Raw genomic sequence first — 17,455 nt, 5'->3', positions numbered from 1 at the left:
TTATATAAAAATAAATGGACAAATAAAAAAGACGGGTAGATGGATGGATGGATGGATGGATGGATGGATGGATGGACTCAATATATAAATAAACTAAAAAATGAATCAATGTATGTCAGGGTGGATTAATGAATGGATAAATGAATGAATACGTGCATAAACAAATAGGGAATAAATAAAGGGTGGCTGCATGAATGAATGAGGCCACGAATCACTGCCTGACTGAACGCGAGCCTCTTTATGCTTTTACGTATTGATAAACAAACCTATCCATTAGTCTCTGTTCTATTGGCTGATTGACGGCGCGACTGGAACCTGCGAGGGAACTTGTTACCGTGATTGGGACGCGCGCGCGCCGCGTGCGTGGCTGAGGTGGCGCGAGCCTGCTGGAGCGGGAGCCGCCTCACCGAGCTCACTGAGTGGCGCGAGAGAAGCGCGCGCCGCAGTGTGCCAGCGAGAGAGACAAGACGACGAGGAGAGGAGCGGAGAGAGGAGCGCAGAGAGGAGCTGACAGAACGGACGAGCTACGTTACCTCGTGCCAGACGGGGGGAAAAGGGTCGCGTAAAAGGCGGGGGGCAGGTGAAGTCACCGCTACATCAGGACCAAAAAAAAAGCAGAAAACAGCGACGCCTCGTCTGAGAGGAACTGAACGGACGACGTGCTGCTCACTGTTAACGGCTGCTCGTCCTGTTCACGCTCAGCGGCAGATCCACTGGATTTCCAGCGCCTTTAGCCCGCCTGCGCCTCTCCATGCTCTCCGTTTGTGACTTTCCACAACCAGACAGTCTGTGAAGGCTGAAAAACACCCTTCCCGCGATTCTGAGCCGCTCTGCTTTCGGTAAGTGAGACTTTTCCCTCCGTTTCGTGCTGTTTGGTGTGTAGTGGTAGTGGAGAAGCTGGTCTATGGGGTCTGTCTATTTCAGGCGGCTGTATGTTTGTGTGCTGTGGTGTTTTAGGGCTGTTTATCCGGGATCTGATTAGGAAACATCGCAGAAGTGTCCGCGTTCGCTTCACCACCACGGCGCAGTGCACTGGGCACATATTTACTGCCTCCAAACGCCCGTCTTGTGTGAGGAAGGTGTTTCTTGCTCGAGTGTGCGGTTGACGCTGTTGTTAACCGAGTAACCTGTGAGGTGAATGTTCCCAGTGTTTTCCAGCGGTAGAAAGTGGAAACTTTAAAGTTGGAACTTGAAGATCAGGCTGTGTGAAACGGACACATTCTCTGCTGAACTCTGACTGAGGGCTTGGTTTTCTTTGACAAGAAAAGAATATGGACGATAACCACAGTCTTCCCAGCCTGTTGGTGTTTTCATGTTGAAGGGGAATCCCACCAATTTTTTCTCCAAATTTATAAATAATTCAGGAGATTCAGAGTCATGCAGATTGGTTTCGTAAGAAATTGTTAACTGTACAGAAACTTACAGGCTCAGATTTCTTTACAGTGGTGGTGATAGGAACCAGGGGTCAGGATGTTAACATAAAGCCATTTTTACCTCAAAACCGCCAGTGAACCTACACGTGTTTTACATGTAATGTTGATAATAGTAAAATAGTCATAAATATGAAAAAAATAGGTTTTCTGAGTATTTTGCCTTACAACTCCCTGCATCAGGAATGGATTAAAATAAATGGGTTAAAATACATTTGAAGACAAAACTTTATCGTAAAACACTGTGGGGGAGCTTTCAGACGTCTGGTTCCGATCACCGCCACTGTGAACAATTCTGACTTTCTCTCGAACAGAGCATCTCACACCAAACCACTCTTGAATGATTTTGTTTACAGCTCAAATATTTAATTATATAGATTTTTTTTTAAAAAAATCAGATCAGTGGTTCCCCTTTAATATCGGTTACCACCCAACCCTAATTAACCTGTGAACTGATGGTCTGATGTCTTACTTTGTTTTGGAGTGGAATAGACTCTTATGGAGATGAGAGATTAGAGGAGACTGCTGTTTAAAATAACAGTACCACAAGGCAATTCATCTTTACAGAGTGAAGTAAGAGGCTTGTTTGTAAACACGGTAAACGTCATGTGACTTATTGCCCTGAATGAGGAGGATATGCCATACAGCTCAAATGAACAAATCATGCTCTAATATTGTCTTTTGTAATGCTGATGTGTGCTTGGCTAGTATTGAATGGATCTCCGCTTGAACATATTTGGGGTGTCTAAGGCAACTTGCAAAGGCGTCTTCTGGAGATTGAATTGAGAATGAATTGATTGGATCAAGTCCGAAGACTTTAGACCAGGCACTGTTTGCTTTTCACTTAAGAGGATGTTGAGCGTGACATTGCAGTTGTCTTTTTCGGGTGGCTGATGCTGCAAGAAAACCTTCTGTCTAAAACATCAACTTTTTAGCAGAGGAGAACAGCGAGATTACCGCTTTGTTGTAATCGTCATGAGACTTAAAGCAGTTTTGGTGCACTGCCTCAGTCCCCGGAGCTATAACACACCTTGAGGGGTGTAGTGGATAGTCAGTTTCAGTCTTTGTTAGAAAAAGAATTCCAGAGTGTCAAAAACCAAGACAGGAGGGTTTCTCGCAACAGCCGTGGCACATTTTTGTACTTCCAACCATGGCAACCGGTTGCCATGCAACAGCAGCGTCCTGAAGATCCTAAGCAAGTTTTAACTGACAGTTACACAAGAGCGTTCCCGTCCTGTCCGTATCGAATTCCATTGCTCTGGCTTTTGAGTAGTTATTATTTGAGTAAAGCCACAAATGGAGACACACCGAAATAGGCCCATGCCAGTATTACATAGTTTTCATGCCCATATCTGCCGAAGCTGATACTAATGGAGAACCGTGTATAAAATCTGTCTGGATTAGGGATACAAACAAATAACATTCAGTAAAATGAATAAAATGCAGACGTTTTAGTGCAGAAGCTCAGTGCCACCTAAACATACTTCTCTTGTCGAGTGTGATAAACACCGGTTTGAAATATCGGACAAATCTAAACATCTGTCTGATGCCAATATTATAGGCTATATTTTACAACTTATATCTAAAACTGCTATTATTCCAATATCATCACGCATCCCTAAGTATTAAGTCTCTTTTTTACCTATTTTGCGTATAGGCATTACACGGGGTATAATGTTGGGTGTGGTTTCAAGTCCAATATGGAAAATTGACTGAATTTAAATGCCATATCCTACATTTTTTTTTCTCTGAGGTCCAATTAAGAGGTTTGCATGTGCCAAAAAACAGGCATACTGTACTTTTATATTAGCATTTTTAACCTCGCTTTATTTCTTTTAAACGGTCTGCTTTTGTTACTGTGCCCTTAATACTGGTATATCTAAATGAGCTCAGTTCTGATTGGCTGCCCTGTATTGTGCCTCACTCAAAAAGCAATCTGGGCTGAAATACTCTTTATAACTTCCGTGTAAATGGGTGGAGCTAAACTGCTGTGAGCTCAATAGGTGGACATCATAAAAACCAACAATTTATTGTTGGTTTTTATGAAAATTCTTGGATTTTTTGGTAATGTTTACATATTACATCAAACTCTTTTATTAAAAAAAATAAAAATGGAGGAAAATCCATTATATGGTTTTTAATTATTTAGCTAGCCTGTTGCATTTCCAGTTTGGACAGTCATATAAACACCTCTATCCGGTGTAGAGTACATAGCCAATTATCTTTTCTTCTGAAAGCAGAACTTGAAACCGAGGTCTGTAACTAATTGATAATTTAGAGAAACAGCTGAAGTTTTGCGAGGACTTGGTGTGTTTCAAGTGAACTGCTGTTTGGAGGATGGGAGGTTCATTAGCTCTGATAGTGAACAGAAAGTTCCAGTGAAACTTCATCTACTATGAGCTTTGTAAAGAAATAGAACATCTTTGGCGATTCTGCTGTAATAACGTTTGGATCACATTTATAAGTATGAGAGGTTTAATATTGGAAAAATTGCTTTATTTCTTCCATTAATTGTATTAACCAACTTTAATATCCAACTCTTTCTCTAGTGGTGTGCTACTGCCATGGTCATGCCCTTGATATACGTAGCTGTGGTGTGAAGTTTGGAGATTCAATTTAACTGTAGATTTGCATTTCCATTTTGATTCAAATTTTACTCTCGTCAGCCAGCCTTGAGTGAAGACATAACGCTGACTGTTCCAGCACGAGACCCTTCATCCCGCCTTCCACAGCCTTTTTGGTTGCGTAAGCCCATGTGTCAGCAAGGTCACAGCCTTTCCATGCCGAGATGTTCATATTGCAAGTCTGAAGCAAAAAGGACTTGCGCTTAATGAATGCCGGGGCTGGGTTCTGAGACTCGTCGTTAACACTTTGGAATGTGGTGATGGCTCCATTTCGTCCATCTGGCCGATGTGCATAGTTACTAAGCAACACCTTTGACATTCTGCCACTGGGTCAGATGTTCATTCAAGAGTATCAGCACCAGAGATGCTCGCTCGCGTGAACCCTCTATGTGAAGCCCAACTTCAAATGAGAGCCTCTTTCCTCCACATGTTTCTTTGCTTTTCGTGCCTGCATTTCAGAGTTCAAAGCAAGGGCATTTACCTTAAAGGAAGTGTAGGCAGAGTCAGCCATCAAAACCTGACAGCAGTGTAAGAGAATTGTAGAACTACAGCAACTACTGCATGTGAGGTGGTTACAAAAAAGTTGAGGTTTATGGTAGTTCGCGAGGCTTTTTTTGTAATGAATGGGTCAGAGGTTTATATTAGGCGGTTTTCTTTCTCCAGTGGTGTGAAAAGTGACGTGAAACATCAAAGGTCTGCCTATTGGACCTAAAGGGCCTGTAACATGCAAATTTTTGTTTGATGCAGTATGTTAATACTGTTAAATTGTTCTTGTAATGTAGGCTAACTAAAACTAAAGCAGATATCCATCTCATCAGTCTACAGCAGTTTAACTCCACCCCTTCAGGTTGAAGATATAAGGAGTGTTCCAGCTCTGCCTGCTTTATGAATGAAGTACAGTGCAGCCAATGAGAGCAGGGGTCATATACATATTGCTGCTGTTGGAACAAAAACTCGTCAGCATATAATTTTTCATTTTTTGATGTAATTTGAAAATGCCTGTTGCTCTTTACATTGTGTGTCAGTTTCATGATGAACGGACCAAAAGAATCGGCCCAAAATTGACTGAAAAAAGTCTGGTTCCATTGATTTACATTAAAAGTAAAGTAGGTTTTTTCCTTTTCCTGTAAAGTTCTCATTTTGGAGATACATCAGTGATATTAGTCTTAAAGACACAGCAACAAAACCAGCTTGTTTAATCTTAAGGGATAAGCAGAGGTTGGAAAATGATTATTTAAGTGAATTGTGATGTTTTGAGCACATAAACCCACATGAAGATCGTAAGTGGAACTCAGGGAAAAAAATAAAATGCAAGAACAATGTAGGATGTTTTTCCAAATCTGGGAACAGCCTGGCAAAGGTCATCTTTAACATGGAAAATGGAGATCAAGTAGATTTATTACTTCTTTTTCTTTTCCCAGGGATCCTGTACTAGCGCTGCAAATTTTGTTAAATAGAGAACTTCTTATTATAAAATTTGGTTATCTAAGGTATGTGTTTGAACATTTCGTCATGTATCATCTTTATAATTAATGATGCCATTAACAGCTGTTGTTTAGTAATATCTTTATTAATGCGGTGTGTGTGTGTGTGTGCGTGTGCGTGTGTGTGCTAATGTGTTTGTAAATAAAGAAAATGCAGTAAAACAAAAATAATGTATGGAGCTCTTGGACTCAGCGTTTGCATTTTTGTTCAGTTTTATCTTGGCGAATGAGGGCAGCTTTGCAAATTGCTTTCTAGTATTTACACCCACTGTCCTCCTCCTTCAGCATGTTTTAATGAAACATAAACCAGCCGTGGCCATTATGCTCTGCTTACCCACGGGCCCAGGGCTCTGAAGTATTAGTATGCTGAGGACCAATTTGAATTGAGCCCGAAGGAAAGATTTAGATACCACTCTGTTTTTACGCTCCTGCCAACTTCGGTGGAACGAGCAAAGCTAAATGTGAACTCAAGTAATTTATTGAAACGTATAGATTTCAGTGATTCATTTCTTGCGTGCTGCCTGAAATGGATTGTTTTATTTTGTAATGCAGTGTATGCTGAGTGATTATCTTTGCTCCTGTGCTCTCTATCTTTCTCTCATACACACACGCACACTATGCAAAGTGCTGTACTAAAGATGCATAGTTTCCTATTTGAGTAACTGTGCTCAGGTATTTTATCCTGGTAAATACACCGATCAGGCATAACATTATGACCATATGTCCTTGTTTCTATGCTCATTGTCCATTTTATCAGCTCCACTTACTATATAGGTGCACTTTGTAGTTCTACAATTACAGACTGTAGTCCATCTGTTTCTCTGCATACATAGACCTACAAAGTGCACCTATATAGTAAGTGGAGCTGATAAAATGGACAATGAGCGTAGAAACAAGGAGGTGGTCATAATGTTATGCCTGATCGGTGTATATGCTGCTAATGATCCTAGTGTGGCTCAGGAGCTAGGATAAGGATGTTGTACTGCGGTACAGGTCAGCCTAATGTGCTAATTATGTCCTTCTTTCATTAAAATATCTAATTCTGTACCATAGTAACAATGGTTATTACCTGCAACAGCGCAGTACTCGGCGTTTCTCCACCTCCCATTTTATGCTGGATGCTCTCTGACTAGAATTTAAATTTAAATTTTCATCACACTGTGACATTTTACCCTGTTAGGCCACATTCCATATTTCTCATGTTCCCAGCCCTCCACTCTGGACTTTAACAAGACACACAGCCACGCAGCTTTTGTCGTTCACAAGTCATTGCCCCGAGACTACATTTTGTCTTGCAGTTTTAAAGGTTATTGACATGAGCCAACAGGCCTGGGATCAGGACTAATTGAAAGCGACAAATGCAGCAAAGAAGCCCCGGAGAAAGCTGAACCCAAATATGTCCACACTCCGAGGACAAACTGGAGGGGAAAGCAAAGCTTTTTTTTCCCTGAGATAAGATAATGGGACCTCGGGGAGTTTCCACCAAGAGATCCAGGACTAATAAAACAAAAATGGACACAGATGTCCTCAGGATCTCTTCATGCTGAGCCTTGAGTAAACATGGAGGATGGCTTATCCACAGGGTTGGCATGAATATTGCGTGGTGACAGCTACTTCAGAGCGAGGGACTGAACTTGTCAGATTAGAATGAAATCTCAAATCTCTTACATAAAATCTTCAGTAATGTTCAAAGATGAGTTGGTTGCTTTCTGTACAAGGTGTTTATGGTGACCAGTACAGATGTATGTATGCAGCACTGAATAAAGTAGTCCATTGCACATTTCGTTGTTGTCAGAACAAAACCTTGTATCTCCAAAATGGTAAGTTTACAGGAGAAGGAAAAAACCTACTTTACTTTTAATGTAAGTCAATGGAACCAGACTTTTTTCCAAGTAATTTGGGGTCATTTCTTTTAGTCCAATCAGCATGAAATTTACACACAATATAAAGAGCAACAGGTATTTTCAAATGATGTCAAAAACTGAAAAACGTCAAAAATGGAGATACAAGGTTTTCTTCTGACAACAGCGATTTGCAAGTTTGAAATTTGAAAATGAATATATATATATATATATATATATATATATATATGTATGTATATAAATAGATCACTGATCGATTGATCACTATTAATCCCAGAGGGACATTCTTCTATTGTAGCAGTACAAAGCTCAGTAAAGAGCAAAACAAGGGCAAAATAAACAAGAACAAAGTTTTGTCTTACAGTATTTACAGATGCGGAAATAAAAAGTAAAGATAAATAATAGAATAAAATAAAATAAAAATATATACAAAAATAAAAACAATAAAAATAATGTGCAGCACAAAAATAAGAAGTAAATTGCATAAATACAATGTAGTTCACAATGCAGTGCTGCACGTCCCCAGTGAATGAACAAGTGACTACGTGCTATATATGATAACCTTGTTAACAGTTGTGCAATATGACATTTATAGATGCATAAAGTGGCAGTGCAATATGGAATATGTATAAATGTATAATCAAAGTGGCAGTGCACCTGGTAACAGTACCCAATATGTTACCAGTCTTAGGGAAAATATTGCAACAATATCTGTAGAGATGAGCATACCAGTGTGTTGTATGCTCACTATTTGTGTATCTGTGTGTGTGTGTGTGTGTGTGTGTGTGAGAGAGAGAGAGAGAGAGAGAGAGTGAGAGAGAGAGAGAGAGAAATATTTTACAATTCTACAGTAGTGCAGACCATCCAGGCAGATGACTGCTAATATTTTAGCATATAGTCCATGAGAGAACTATGATTTCCATAATGCCTGAGAGCGTTTACGAGTCGTGTTCAGCGCTGAGTGTGCGTAGCTGCTTAGTAATGGACTTTTGAGTGTTGGGGGCTGTTGAGTGGAATAGAATCTTCCCCTGGCCACCCTTGCCGTGCCCGGAGGCTGTTCTTATTGTTGTGCCTCATTTAGAAAGGAAGCCCACTGGTCTTTTAGAAAATGCGTAGGAAGACAAACATCCCTCCGGAACCCTCTGACAAGTTAATTTGTATAATTACTTGTAAGTGTCTGCTTTGTGGAAATTGACTTAATGTAGCACATTTTGTACTGCTGTGTGGTTGGACTTGCCACTTAACTCAGGGTATCAAGCATTTCAGTGCATTACACCCTGGTCAAGAGAGGTTTTAAGTGTCCGTATTCTTGCACTATGAATTTTGGGCTCCTTTGCGGCTGCACTTGACGGTCGGTTAGGCAGAATAATGATTGCATTGTTGGGAGAAGATAAACATCTAACAGAAGTGGAAGGCTGGAGTATTCCACCCTTTTGTTCCTGAACAGGGCAAGAAAGTAATAGCCATGCTGAGTTACTCTTGTACTGTATTAACTCGAGTACTTTTGATTGTTATAATTTTATTTATTTATTTTTCCCTGTTCCTTCATTATGCTGCTGATCATTTTCGCATTTTCCAAAATAATAGTAATAATTCTCAGTTATTTGAATTTGGAGTTAATGACTAGTGCTAAAGTAAATGCTTAAATGAATCAGTTTCAGATTTTAAGGAACCGTGTTGTTTTTGTATTTTCTGCTGTTAGGCTAGACAACTGTAGTTATTAGCAGAGCAGATGGATATTGATAATACTTAATAAATGAATGAATGTCTGTAATGAAAAGAGCAGAGGGGCCGGTAGCTGCACATTCAGCAAAGAGCTTAAATAGTGTAAAAGTAGAGTTCTACATGAGTGACTCACATTTGAATGTTAGGCCTTTTCACATCTATAGGTTTTAGAATAGGATTATCTGCTGGGCTCAGATATTAAATTACAATTAGTGTTATTTTTCAAAGATGTAAAGACAATATGTAGATTACATAATGGCATTAATGTCTCCTAAATCCACAAGCAGGTGCTCAGCATACATATGAAGCTCACAATGTTAAAAAAACCAATGGTTGAAAAGGTGAGAGTCACACGATGGTGGTCAAAAGGCTTGTTGATACTTATCTTTGTGTATGACTTTTTCATAAAATCTACATGAAAAATGATATGGCAATGAGGCCTAAGCTGGCTGCTGAGTGAAAGCAGGTTAATAATAACAATAATAATAATAATAACAATAATTGTCTCCAACCTGCGGCAAGTTGTAGAGGCACATAGCCTAAAGATGTGTAGAGGAAAAACTCTTCCTGAAGAATTTGCATTTTCTTTCATTGAAATCGGTGAAAATTCAGATGTCGAATTTGACTTACACAGTCCTAGATAACACCCATCAAACGCATATGACGGCAAGGCCTCATATCCCCGCGATGCATTTGAATGAACTGTTTGTGTGCAGGCTTTGCTTCCCAAAGCCAAATCACTCCATTTTTTCCCTTCTATTGCAGTGCTAAACATTTTAGTGTATTGCTGTTATGCATATTATCTGCAAATAGCCACAGGCTGCCTCTTCCCTTCTTTTCACTTGTGCAGGGTTATGCGATGCCTGCAAGAAAATGTGCTAAAGATATTCATTGGATACTCCAGATTGAATTGTATTCCTCTTCAGTGGCGCAGCGTCATAGAGGCCTGGATGGTTTGGATAGCTCCCGACCAAGACACTCCAGCTCACCTTGAAAACTGAGATAAATGCTCTCCAAATAATTAAGATCCAAACTCCACAACACACACTAACACACCACCACCATGTCAGTGTTACTGCAGTGCTGAGAATGATCCACCACTCAAATAGTACCTGCTCTGTGAGGGTCCATGGGGGTCCTGACCACTGAAGAACAGGGTAAAAGGGGGCTAACAAAGTATGCAGAGAAACAGATGGACTACAGTCTGTAACTGTAGAACTACAAAGTGCACCTATATAGTAAGTGGAGCTGATAAAATGGACAGTGAGCGTAGAAACAAGGAGCGGGTCATTTTTCTTTCATAAAATGATCCTTGATTTGTTTTTTTTTTTTCTGAGCCAATTATTAAATCCAAAAACATTTAAAAGAGATAATGTGCGCAGAGGTCCTTCTGGAGTACAATGAGAAGGAATGATATAGAGCCATGTTCCCTGAGGTGGTGAGACCTGGCTTGTGACTGGCTAAATCCATTCCACTGTCGCACAGTGTTGCTTCTAGGCAACAAACATATTTCTGCGAATTCTCAAAAAAATTGATACTAAATGTTGAAAGAGAGGTTTAAATGTGCGCATTAAGAGATAATATGACCAAGTACATGCTTCACATTGACTTACTCAAACTCTCCCCTTTATTGTTGTCGTTGTCTTTAAATATGTATACTGTTATTGAAAGGTGAGGAAAATGAGTTTGTTGCCCTGAAGCAACATCGTGCAGTAGAGCGTTGATTGTTTCTGACTTAGAGGTACGTCTGATGTCATGCTGAAATGGTGTGCCCATGTTTTAACCACACAAGCTTAAAAAATCCAGATGTAAAGGTGGACGTCTTGATTTGTTTTGCTTACAATCTCTAACGCCTCACACCACAACACATGCATACCTAATTGATGTCTTTTGTTTACAGCAGCCTTGAAGTCTAATCAGTTTTAATTATTTTTAACTGGTCACATTGAGGCCTGCCAGCATGGGGTAAATTATGTGCGGTAGCAATCAGCTAGCGAGGCAAAGATACGTTAGCGTTTCCACCGAGGCTTCGTTTTAAAGGAGAGAGCACAGAAGGGCTTTGAGCAGACACCTGGAAAGGGAGAAAATTGTGGATTTCAGCTAAATCTGAGATTAGGAGTAGATTTAACACAGTGAGCTGACAGAGGTGTTTACAGGGCAGCTCCAGGAGCAGGAGATAAGTGCATTTAGAGCTAGTCCCAATGAGAGATTTAAGAGATCTGTGTCTGAAGAGAGAACATTGCGCTGCTGGGTACCGTCGTCTCGCAAATAGAATTTTTCATTAGCGATTGTCTGCTGTGGAAATTTCAGGATGAGAAGAACGTATGCTAACATAACCACCCCCAGCGATAAGTGTCCTCGAGAAGAAACTAGTATAAAGAGATTTTTACAGTGATGTGGTCTGGTTAACGTTCACATTCACTACCCCTCAGAATGTCTTTATTATGTTCATCTAGCCCAGCAGTGCCCTGAGTTCTCTCTGTGTTGTTTTCAGGCGCTTGGTGGAGCGAGAGAGCGCGCCGTGTTTCTGTGGTGAAAAAAAACATGCCCAGTAGTGAAATGGGTGAGATGGTGATGCTGATGATGGTGTGCACTGACCCTGAGGGAGGGACAGAGGATTTTTCGGACCTCTCGCCAGTCTCCTGATTTCACATGACAGAGGAAGAGGCTTGTTTGACCAGGCTGTGCTAAAGGTCCGCTTTTCTCGAAATGTTTTTTTTTTTTCTGTTTTAAACGTCTAACAAGCTCATAGAAAGTGAGGGTGAGCGAGATGGAGGGGCTAGTAATTAGGGGCTTTGCTGTGGCGGAGGAGTCAAACGGTGGGCTGGGACAGAGAAGAAGCGGAACTCCAACTGCCCTGGGGGTTGGTGGGAAACACTAACTGGATAACTGACCACCTTCCGGAAAGCAAACCCACTTTATGACCGGAGTTTTGGGCGCTGTCACAATTGCTTGATTCAGCTCACTTACTTTATTAAAAAAAAAAAGGATAGGCCTATGTGAAATTCTCCTGCTGTAACAAACTGAGCCTGATGGGGGCACCTATTTATAGTTCTGGCGATTAATCTTTTTTATGTTAATATTGCAATTTGATAGAGTGTAATTTTAAAATTGCCACAGCTGCAATTTCAATTCAATCTTACATTATTCAGTGTTGTCTTTAACCTAATAACAGAGCTTGTGAACTGTCAGTCTTGAAAACTCAATTTAGCGTTCAAGCTTGAGGAGAAAGACATAGAGCTTAGTTTTTAGAAAATAATCCCATTTAAATCTCAGTTGCAATATTGGTCAGAAAAAAATCACAATTAGATATTTTCCCCAGAATCGTTCAGCCTTAACCATTTATATATATTTTTATAACATGGTGTTTAAAAGCCTTTACACTGTTTGTTATTGTTCACTGTTTAAGTGTTTATTGCTTCTTTCTTTTGATTAGAACTGCACTAGATGTGTAACAATTCACAAAATTCATAATTTGGTTCAGTACAATGTGGTGGTGTCTCAATTCGCAAAAAACATTGCCTTATTTTAGTATGTTAATGTTTCCATTTTCAGTTTATTAGAGCATTCAACATTATAACAGTGCAATATCTTATAATAATACGCCAGCCACAAGCACATATGTTAGCCCTGAGCTCATATACGCTCATGAGAAGTGTGCTTTTCCTATGTGCCCTTGATTTTGAAATGAAGAGGAAGCAATATTTTCAGGGGATTGAGGTTCTGCTCTCATTGTGGACCTGCTTGTCTACTTTATTAAATATAATCAGCGTTAAAATAAGCTTCAGTCTGTTGAATATATAGTTTGGTACCTGTGTGTATGAATTGAGAGGTTTATATTCACCAATACAGTATAGGCTGTATTGGTAGATTCCAAACTGCACAATATGGACAAAAACATATATTGCTAGATGCTGCCATTGTAATGCACTTTGTGATATTAAAAACAGCAGCACAACTATGATTATACATAACTAAAGAGTGACATGTATTGTTTTGACCTAAATTATTTGCATTTGTCGAATCGTAAATGGCTTGATTCATCAAAACACTCGCAGAAACACTCGTTTCAGAAAGCATTTAAGCTCTTAAGCTCAGGGTTATCACAACACATTAATGATTTGTTATCAGTCACATATATATATATATATAGAGAGAGAGAGAGAGAGAGAGAGAGAGAGAGAGAGAGATACATATCACTGTTGTCGGAAGAAAACCTTTACAGGAGAAGGAAAAAACCTACTTCACTTTTAATGAAAGTCAGTGGAACCAGAGGTTTTTCCAAGTCATTTTGGGTTATTTCTTTTAGTCCATTCATCATGAAATTAACTCACAATGTAAAGGGTAACAGGTACTTTCAAATTATCTCAAAAACTGAAAAACGTGGAGATACAATATATAATATATATAATATATATATATATATATATATATATATATATATATATATATATATATATATATATATATAATACTATATATATATATATTTTTGGTTTGTTTTTTGTTTTGTTTTGGTTTTCTGCAATATCACTATTTAATATACTGTATTATATAAGCCAATATTGTGATAATGATTAACAAACAATATGTTATGCAGCAGTAGTTTTACTGCAGACCCATGGGACGTTTCAGAGAGGAGAACAATGTTGTTACAGTCTAGTAATAGGAGAAAAAGCCACTTGTATGTCGTAGCAGCTTTGTGTGTTTTTTATGAGAGTGATGGATTTGACTCTGTGATCAAGTCCTGATAGTTGCTATAATGACAGTAGTGTTGCTGTCTCGAGAGACTGTGTGATTGGAGCTGATATGCACTGGCACGCAGAGAAATCGTGTCACTATAGGTAGGTAAATATCAATTTTATCAAAAATGTGCATGGGAGAGTAGCAGATTTCCCGTGAGGGATGTAACAATAGGAGCAAATATCCTCCAGGCTGTGTTTTTTACACACTCTCGCATCCCAGTGGCCCAGAAAACAGGCCCTTACATACATATATCCAGTTTATTCATGCCAGAGATCCCACAGTTAACAATGTGAATTCAAGTCAAGTCAGATAAACACAGCCGAAATGTCATGTGATAATGGGGGCACTTGTGTTGTGCCCCTCTATTGCAGTATGGAATTTGGGCTGTTTTTCACTTTTCTCAATTTTCCCAGTTCAACTCATCTGCTTTCAGTGACACTGGAGTCAGGTGACTGTCAAAATTAGAAATTATGTTCTGACCTCATAATGAAAAGCTAATGAACTCTGTGTTGGGCTTTCATGTAATCTTGAGCTCACGAGCAATAATCCTCTTATCAAGCTTATGAATATCAAATGGCTTCTTAACCTCATGTAAAGCACGTCTTCTGACACAAGCACCCTGTCGACTGATAAACTTAATTACTTTTTGTCTGCTAAAAGGGGAGCTCTTGCGTAACCTGTGCCATTGCCCACTTCATTTCGACTTTAGAGAAGCGACTACTTTCCCCTGAACTTCATCGTCATGTACTAGAGTCGCACAGTGTATCATAATTTCATGACTTTTTCAATACTGTAATGTGTCAAACAGTTCAGTACTCTTTGAACTTTCAATACTTTCAGTACTTTGAATTCTTTAAATAAGCTGTCACCAGATTCACTTTGTACTTACGTTCCGAAAAACAGTTCTTAAAAATGCCACAAAGAGTTTTTATGAGCACAGAGGAGTCACTTTTGCTTCCCTAGAGCACCTTTCAGTTTTTTTTTAAATACCTAATTTTTGTAAATAAGATATATGAGCATGAAGCACCTTGTTTTTCACCATGAAGAACTTCCACATACTGTAAAGCTTCTATACCGTTCAAAGGTTTTTCCTATTCCAGACGAGGAATATGCTGTTCTGTTTAGGAACCTTTACTTGTTAAAGTCTATAGGTAAACGCTGTAGGTAGTTGGATGGTTAGAGATGCGGCTCTTGGCATAAGTAAATGTAAAAAAAAAATGTTAAAATGCAGAAATTGTAAAATTTGTCTGTGTTAAATCCAATGAACATTTGTTCAAATGAAGAAAAATGCTTTTATTTTTTTCCATAGTATCATTTGCATTGTTCATTGACAATTGTGATACTACTCTTTCAGTATCAAATTAAAAAAAAAATCTGGGATGCACCGATATGTGAATTGTGGGCTGATGCCGATATCTGATATTTCTCATATCTGCTGAAGCCAATACTGATAGCCCTGGTCAAATTAGATTCATTTTCTAAGTGAAAATAAGTAAATATCCTCCACAAAGAACATATTTCTGCACATTTTAATGCACAATTACTGTTCATGTGATAAATTTAACATATAACAAAACATTTAAACATAAAATTTAACATATAACAAAACATTTAAACATAAAATTTAACATATAACAAAACATTTAAACATAAAATGTGGCCTATACAAAAGTTATGACGTTTTTTATGTTATGACATGTATTTTATGCTGTATTTTTGCCCTAATGTGTTAAATTCAGCAAATAAAATAAAATTATGTACTAAAATTGGTAGAAAAAAATATTACAGTTTTTGTAGTGGATGTAAACTTATTTTCATGTACAAAATCAGCAAAAAGTATATTATGCCTCTGCAAACAACTGCAAGCATTTGTAAAATCTAGAAATTGTCACACTTATTTGTTTATGGCCATAAATGCAGTAAAATTAATGAAATGCAGATGTTTTATCTCACCTTATCTAGTTGCCTAAATGTTCTGCTCTTACAATAAATACATCATCAAATACCTTTTATTATTTGAAATACACACATTCTCACTAAGTGTAACTTGGTTTAAGCCTTTTCTCAAGCTACTGTACCCTCATACTGTATACTACATAGAATTTTGGGCCATAAAACATTCTTGCCAAAATATAGCTAAAAATGACATTTCCTGTTTTTAAAGAATGGAAAATGCCAAAAGTTTTTGTTCTTTAGATGTGCATAATCAGAATCAGCCAGGATAGAAAATGTCCCGTGTTTGCTCCTAACGCACAATTAGCAAATTTTGACAAACTTCTTTTTTGTTTTGCAAATAGACAAATGTATTTTGGCTAATAAAAGCTGGCTAAAAAAATCAACTATTTGGTTGTAAATAAATGGCAAATGTAACTGGCCAGAAATATGGTCAGTGCATGCCCTCTAAATAGGCCTTAAACAAAGAGTTGAAACAGAAGATTTTACAAATCCTTTCAGTGGTGATGAAAATTAGAATGATGGTTAAATAGGCTCTGTTTCCTTGACTCTTCTGCACCGGCCATTGCTGACACAATCAAACATGGCATTAGACTACAAAAATTAAAAATAGGCTTTGATTATTTTTTTCAGACGTGTAGTGTTGGTTTAGAAAAAGGCTTAAATCATCTCACGGCCTGAGAATAGAGCGATACAATGATGCCAGTAAGCACCCCTGGCTAACCCAGCACCAGGGTGGGATCCTGTTCCTACAGGGCTACATTCACACATTGTTGTGTCAGTGTCGGGGACCCCCCCCCCCAAACACACACACACACACTCCGCCTCTGGCTCCACAGAGGAGGTGCTGGGGGACAAACTTGAGCACTGCTGTCACTGGGGCCTCCGGGGCAGAGTCTCGGCCAGTCAGCTTCAGTGGCCTCCTGCTGAAATCGTTCAGGAGCATTTGTGGCCTTTTCCCTGACCACGCTCACCCCTTTTCCTGGCCGTTGCACACACAGGTGCCGGGGTACAGCAGAAGGGGCTGGTGAGCAATAAAGAGCTTTTGGCTGAGGTGCTCATAACGAACAGTCAGCTTTGATGTCCCCCTCTCTGTCTCTGTCTCTCTCGCTCATTCTTTCGCTTTCTCTCTCTGGAGCATTTATGTGCATCTCCCACTGCAGGGCACAGAGAACAAAACAATAATGCTTTCCACCCGCTGCCACGAGTGCACAAAAATAACTCAGTTACAGCGTGCGCTGATTCAAGTGGATGCCGCGCGGCTTCTCTGTAACCTTCTGTAGCGAGGCAGGGATTTTCGCTCTCCCTCACGCTCACTGTTGTTGTTGTCTCAGGATTAGAAGAGATCAGAAAGGTGCAGGGTGTAAAGATCCTGTGTGTTCTCTCGCTTGTGACTTACCACATAGCATTATGCTAGACTGCTTTACCCCCACATGAACAAGTCCTTTCCTACCAGTAGTACAGTGACATACATATGCTATGTTTTATAGTATGATTGTTGTCGGAATGTGAATCACTGCTACAGTATATCATGATACTTGAGCCACAATACGATTCTATTGAGATTTTTTTTAAGAATTGATATTTAAGTATCGCAGTGTACATTAGTACATTACAGTACATTAGTGCAT

At 39.2% G+C, this 17,455-nt stretch overlaps 1 protein-coding gene across 1 annotated transcript in view; it reads left to right on the top strand.

Moving 5' to 3' along the window:
* Window positions 1–451: 451 nt before the first annotated feature.
* The window catches only part of cntn5 (contactin 5), a 355,095-nt gene continuing 338,091 nt past the window's right edge, over window positions 452–17,455 (top strand). Inside the window, exon 1 of the mRNA XM_036585173.1 lies at window positions 452–839. The gene's annotated coding sequence lies outside the window, so the exon portion shown is untranslated. The remainder of the gene's footprint in view (window positions 840–17,455) is intronic.

The sequence above is a fragment of the Colossoma macropomum genome, unplaced genomic scaffold (genome assembly GCF_904425465.1).
Source record: "Colossoma macropomum unplaced genomic scaffold, Colossoma_macropomum, whole genome shotgun sequence".
NCBI classification, from domain to species: domain Eukaryota; kingdom Metazoa; phylum Chordata; class Actinopteri; order Characiformes; family Serrasalmidae; genus Colossoma; species Colossoma macropomum.
This window is presented reverse-complemented; position numbering and strand designations above follow the sequence as displayed.